Raw genomic sequence first — 6,650 nt, 5'->3', positions numbered from 1 at the left:
GGGCTCGGAGGCTCGCTCGAGTTCGGCTCGAATCCTCGTTAAGCTTAACGAGCCGAGCCCGAGTTAGGCCAGGCTCGGCTCGTTAAAGCTCGTTAAGAATTTAATATATTTAAATATATATATATTATATATTAATATATACATTAAAAGGGTTGTCCATGGAGTGAAATGAGGGGGGGGGGGGGGGGGCAAAATACATCACTTCATTTTTGGAACCCCATTTGTTACTAGGATCACCCCCCATAATGTAAAAAAAGTAGTCAAATTACACTAGTAGGGCTGTCCAAGGAAGATGTGGGGGTGTGAACATAATATAACCCAAGCTCGGCTCGGCTCGCGAGCCTGACCGAGCCGAGCCTGGCTCGGCTCGGCTCGGCTCGTTTACACCCCTAGTGGAGGGCAGTGTTTACACCTATTTTTGAATTTAAAATCGATAATGTAAGAGAGAGCTACTGATTGATGACCTATCTGACAAGGTGAAAAGGAGCTATGCATCAATTGGCGTTTGTTGAAGTATAAATGATTAAATAACACCAACTCCAACATCTTAAGCTTATGGAGCAATTGGTTGTTTCACATGGTATCAGAGCTATTGCCTCGTGATAGATAGGTCCTACATTCAAAACCAACAACTCCTTGACATTTTATTTTTTTAAATAAACCCCTTGACATAATAAAATCCACGTGTATGATGAACCCAAAAGAGGGGCCACATGTCGTGCCATAAACAAAATAGAAAAATGGTAATTTTTAAAAAAATATGTCAGGTTTAGATGTGGGTCGGGTCAACCCGATACCTCAACCCAAACCAAACTCGACATGACTGGGGCACAGCTTCCCCAACCCGAATTGAACCCGACCTGATCAAACATAGCCTGTCCCGTGTTTTTTTCCGGGTTGAACCTGACCCGAGTTGCAACCCTATCTTCACAATGCCTTTTTGGTTTTCTCGTGACTTGAGCTCTCTTCTTAGTTGCCTTGCACGCGTGGCATGACATAGGATATCATGTTTTTTTTTTTTTTTGGGCGATGATTTTTCACCCCCTTTAGGATGATGCGCCCCCCTTTTTAACGTGAATTGATGTAAAAAAATGTTAAGTCTGCCCACAATTCATGTTAACAGGGGGCGCATCATCCTACGGGGGCGAAAAATCATCCTTTTTTTTCTTACAAAACGGAAATCTAGATAAAATCACAATAAAATTAGGGGGACAAGGTTAGGCTCGGGCCGAGTTGGGTTGCCCAAGGCCTGAATCGTAACCTAACCCAAAATTAAATCATGGTGGCTCTTCGTAACCCTAACCCAACCCAACACAACCCAACCCAGCCAGATCTGAAATTGGGTTGAACCCGTCCGGTCCGGGTTGAGCAGTTGCCAGTTAGAGCTCGGCCCAAGTTGATGTTGACTGTTTATGTGAAAAAAGTCTTTTTGTAATTCAAACTTACAATGGGGTGTTTTTAGTCATTATATGTATGCTTTTGGGCTTCTCATTCAAATTACTTGGGCTTCCCTCCAAAAAGACTACAGTCATGAGAAAACTTTAGTCCTAGATGGGAAGTGTGAGAGGATGAGAGTGGCCATATATATATACTTTCACTCTCTTAGCCTTGTGAATGAGCAAGAGGTCATGGGGATCCTACACGCACGGATCGCCCACTTGGGTCCGGTGGGCTTTTGATCTTACCATACACGCGCGCGACCTAAGGCTTTTTTTTTCTATTATTTATTTTTTCCTTTTAACGGTCAAGAATTTATTTATTTTGTTTTAACTATTTTTTACCGTTTGAGATTGCTTAATCGTGATTTAGTGACCATTTGAAAAACGTCTCTCACGCATTAAAAGAGTGCTACGTTTCACCCTAACGTGTCGATTACCTTTCTATAAAATCGGTTTTAGAGAAAACAGAAAGATATCCTTGACGGATTCTTCTTCTGCTCTTTCTCTTCTCTGGTTTTCTCTCTGGTTTTCTGCTCAAGGCTTTTGGCAAATATAAGCGAGTTCTTAGGCATCTGGGCTGCGTGAGTGCACACCCTTGGAGCGAGAGTTGTTGTATCCTGGAGGCATACGCCGAGATACCCATCTGCACCGTTGATTCGTTATAGTGGGGGCGAGGTTTGCCTTAAGGACAGCGAAGATTCTTCGTGCCTCAACTCGATAAGTGATCTAACGATTTCTCTTTTTCTTTACAGATTATTATTGCAGAAAATAGTATTATTGATCTCTGTCTTCAAGTTGTGAGGTTAATTTGTTATAAGGTATTCTCGAATCCTAAATTACAGATTTGCACATCAATTTTCTAACAGTTTAAAGACATCGATTTTACCTCCACAAATCGTAGGGTTGGGATGATCCTATGGATCTGATTTTTTGTAGACACCCTATCTATGCGAGGGCCTTTAAAATGGATGGCTTGGATCACCCAAACAATGTGGGCCCCCACTGTATTTTAAGCTAGTGTGTAGAGAACTCGCTAGGAACCGTTTTCTATATATATATATATATATATATATATATATATATATATATATATATATATATATATATATATGAGGAAAGTGTTTCTAGTCCGGCTGACTAGAGATCATTCTCTAGTCCGCCACCCAAAAACACATGGGTCCCACATATTTGGGCGATGCAAAGCATTCATTTGATGGGCCCTGACATAGAGACGATGTCCACAAGAAATTAGCTTCATAGGATCATCCCAACCCTATGATTTGTGGAGCTTAAAATGGACGGTTATAAACCGCCACAAATCTGTCCATTGTTTAACTCCAGAAATCGAAGGGTTAAGAAGATCCTATGAAGCTAAAATTTTGTGGACATCCTATCTATGATGAGGCCTATCAAATGAATGCTTTAGATCACCACAAAATATGTGGGACCCATGTGTTTTTGGGTGGCGGACTAGAGAATGATCTCTAGTCGGTCGGACTAGAAACACTTTTCTCATATATATATATATATATATATATATATATATATATATATATATATAGAGAGAGAGAGAGAGAGAGAGAGAGAAAGAGAACGGTTTCTACACACTAGTGTTGATAAGTTATCTACACACTAGTGTTGATAAGTTATCTACACACTAGCTTAAAATACAGCGGGGCTTAAAATACACACTAGCTTAAAATGCATCGCACGAGGTTTTTTACTAGTATATTTTTTACTAGTATATATATATATATAGTAGAAGAGAAAATGAGAGAATTTTGTCCATTTACAACGTCAATGTGGATGATTTTTACTGTTTTTTGCCCTCCCCACATATCTGTATACACAATCTATGTGAGGGTAAAAAAGGTATGAATGTTTGCTAGCCACCTTCTCCAAACGCTATGTCTCGCCCATCCTTTGCAAATGTATGTATTCAGAGAGTCTTATTAGATGTGATGAAAAATTGCACGGAAGTACTATTTCTTAAAAGGTTGCTAGCAATAATACGTTAAGAAAGAAGCTAGCAATAATATCGGTAAAGTTTGGGAGGGAAATTATGGACAACGGGTACCTGGATATGACAATTACGGAAAAAACTACAAAGAAGATGTATCAAAATATGCTACTTTCTCCAAACGCTATGTCTCGCCCATCCTTTGCAAATGTATGTATTCAGAGAGTCTTATTAGATGTGATGAAAAATTGCACGGAAGTACTATTTCTTAAAAGGTTGCTAGCAATAATACGTTAAGAAAGAAGCTAGCAATAATACCGGTAAAGTTTGGGAGGGAAATTATGGACAACGGGTACCTGGATATGACAATTACGGAAAAAACTACAAAGAAGATGTATCAAAATATGACAATTACGAAAAAACTATTTTTCCTTATTAATTTTTTGAGGATATTACGAATTCCGCAGACTTGTAAAAATATTTACAAATTCCGGGCACCTTCAGACGAACAACAGATTATGGAAACCTCTATAGATTGGTGGGCTAGGATCAGCCTATGAAAATGATTTTACGGGCACAACATATTGATGTTGTGTTCCATCACATGGACGGTTTGGATCAACCTATGATGTGGTTCGTATAGTTCTTTGTCGGCCCGTGCATCGCACGGGGTTTTTTACTAATATATATATATATGTGAGGAAAATGATTGTGAGCTTGAAGCTCATATAGCTTAAATGAGCTTGAGGGCCCAAACACATGGGTCCCACATTTTATGTGGTGATCCAAACCATTCATTTGCAAGGCCCCATCATAGATAGGGTGTGTACCAAAAATCAGCTCCATTGGATTATCCTAACCCCTCCAAAAGCGGAGGGCAAAAATGGGCAGATTTGTGACAAACGGTGTCTGTCCATTTTGCCCTCCACTTTTGGATGGGTTAGGATGATCTTATGGAGCTGATTTTTTGTACACACCTTATCTATGTGGCCTTTCAAATGAATGCTTTAGATCATCCTAACAATGTAGCCCACATGTGTTTGGGCCCTCAAGCTCATATAAGCTATATGAGCTTCAAGCTCACAATCATTTTCCTCTATATATATATATATATATATATATATATATATATATGAGAATAGAGTTCCTAAGGTGTCACCTCATATAGCTTATATGAGGTGGCGCTCACAAAACATAAGGGGCCCACTTTGTTTGGATGATCCAAAGCATTCATTTGATAGGCCCTCGCATAGATAGGGTGTGCCCAAAAAATCAACTTCATAGGATCATCCTAACCCTTCCATTTGTGGAGGTTGAAATGGATGGGTATAAACCTCCATAAATCTGCCCATTTTTAACCTCCATAAATGGAAGGGTTAGGATGATCCTATGGACCTGATTTTTTGTATGCACCATATCCATCTAAAGGCCTTTCAAATGAGTGGTTTGGATCACCCAAAAAATGTGGGCCCCTTATGTTTTGTGAGCGCCACCTCATTGAAGGTTTTAAATTTCGGTTTCGGTACCTATTTCGGACCCCACTGAAATTCCGAAATTTTGAACTTCCGAAATCTCGAAATTTTGTAACATTTATTTTTTTTTCAAAAAAATGCCATTTTCTTGAAATTTCAAACCAATATTTCGTGAAGTATCAAATTTCGGGAAATTTCATTTTCTGTCCCCACCAAAATCTGAAATTTTGACTGAAATTTCGGATTTCAGTCGTAATTTAAAACCATGCCTGTGAGTATATATATATATATATATATATATATATATATATATATATGAGAAAACGGTTCCTACACATATGCGTAGATAAGTTATCTACACACTAGCTTAAAATAAAGTGGGGACCACATTATTTGGGTGATCCAAACCATTCATTTTTAAGGCCCTCACATAGATAGGGTGTCAACAAAAAATCAGATCCATAGGATCATCCTAGCCATTCGAACTGTGGAGGCAAAAAATGGACTAATTTGTGAAGGTTTAAAGACATCCATTTTACCTCCACAAATCGTAGGGTTGGGATGATCCTATGGATCTGATTTTTTGTAGACACCCTATCTATGTGAGGGCCTTTAAAATGGATGGCTTGGATCACCCAAACAATGTGGGCCCCCACTGTATTTTAAGCTAGTGTGTAGAGAACTCTCTACACATATGTGTGTAGGAACCGTTTTCTCTCTTTCTCTCTCTCTCTCTCTCTCTCTCTCTATATATATATATATATATATATATATATATATATAGAGAGAGAGAGAGAGAGAGAGAGAGAGAGGAATGTGTTGGTGCGCTTGAGCGCACCAATCAAATTGTGCGCTTGAATGCACCAATCACATGGGTCCCACAATTTCTGTGAGGATCCAAACCATTCATTTGCAAGGCCCTATCATAGATAGGGTGTGTACCAAAAATCAGCTCCATTGAATTATCCTAACCCCTCCAAAAGTGAAGGGAAAAAATGGGCAGATTTGTGGTCTGTCCAATTTGACCTCCACAAATGGATGGATTAGGATGATCATATGGAGCTGATTTTTTGTACACACCCTATCTATGTAAGGGCCTTTCAAATGAATGCTTTGGATCATCCTAACAATGTGGGCCACATCGGTTTGAGAGCTCAAGCGCACCATAAGGATGGTGCGCTCAAGCTCACAATCCTTTTCCTCATATATATATATATAGAGAGAGAGAGAGAGAGAGAGAGAGAGAGAGAGAGAGAACGGTTCCTACACATGTGTAGAGAGTTCTCTACACACTAGCTTAAAATACAGTGGGGGCCCACATTGTTTGGGTGATCCAAGCCATCCATTTTAAAGGCCCTCACATAGATAGGGTGTCTACAAAAAATCAGATCCATAGGATCATCCCAACCCTACGATTTGTGGAGGTAAAATGGATGTCTTTAAACCTTCACAAATTAGTCCATTTTTTGCCTCCATAGTTCGAATGGTTAGGATGATCCTATGGATCTGATTTTTTATGGACACCCTATCTGTGTGAGGGCCTTAAAAATGAATGGTTTGGATCACCCAAATAATGTGGCCCCCACTGTATTTTAAGCTAGTGTGTAGATAACTTATCTACACATGTGTAGGAACCGTTTTCTCATATATATATATATATATATATATATATATATATATATATATATATATATATATATATATATATATATATATATAAAGCTGAATGTGGTAAGCTGACATACGCATTTTAGGTACGCATTTAACGCAATAAAGTTT

The sequence above is a fragment of the Tasmannia lanceolata genome, unplaced genomic scaffold, assembly GCF_043159265.1.
Source record: "Tasmannia lanceolata isolate RefF3 unplaced genomic scaffold, GAP_Taslan_0.1 ptg000018l, whole genome shotgun sequence".
NCBI lineage: Eukaryota > Viridiplantae > Streptophyta > Magnoliopsida > Canellales > Winteraceae > Tasmannia > Tasmannia lanceolata.
The sequence above is the reverse complement of the archived record's forward strand: the minus strand, read 5'-3'. Positions refer to the sequence as shown.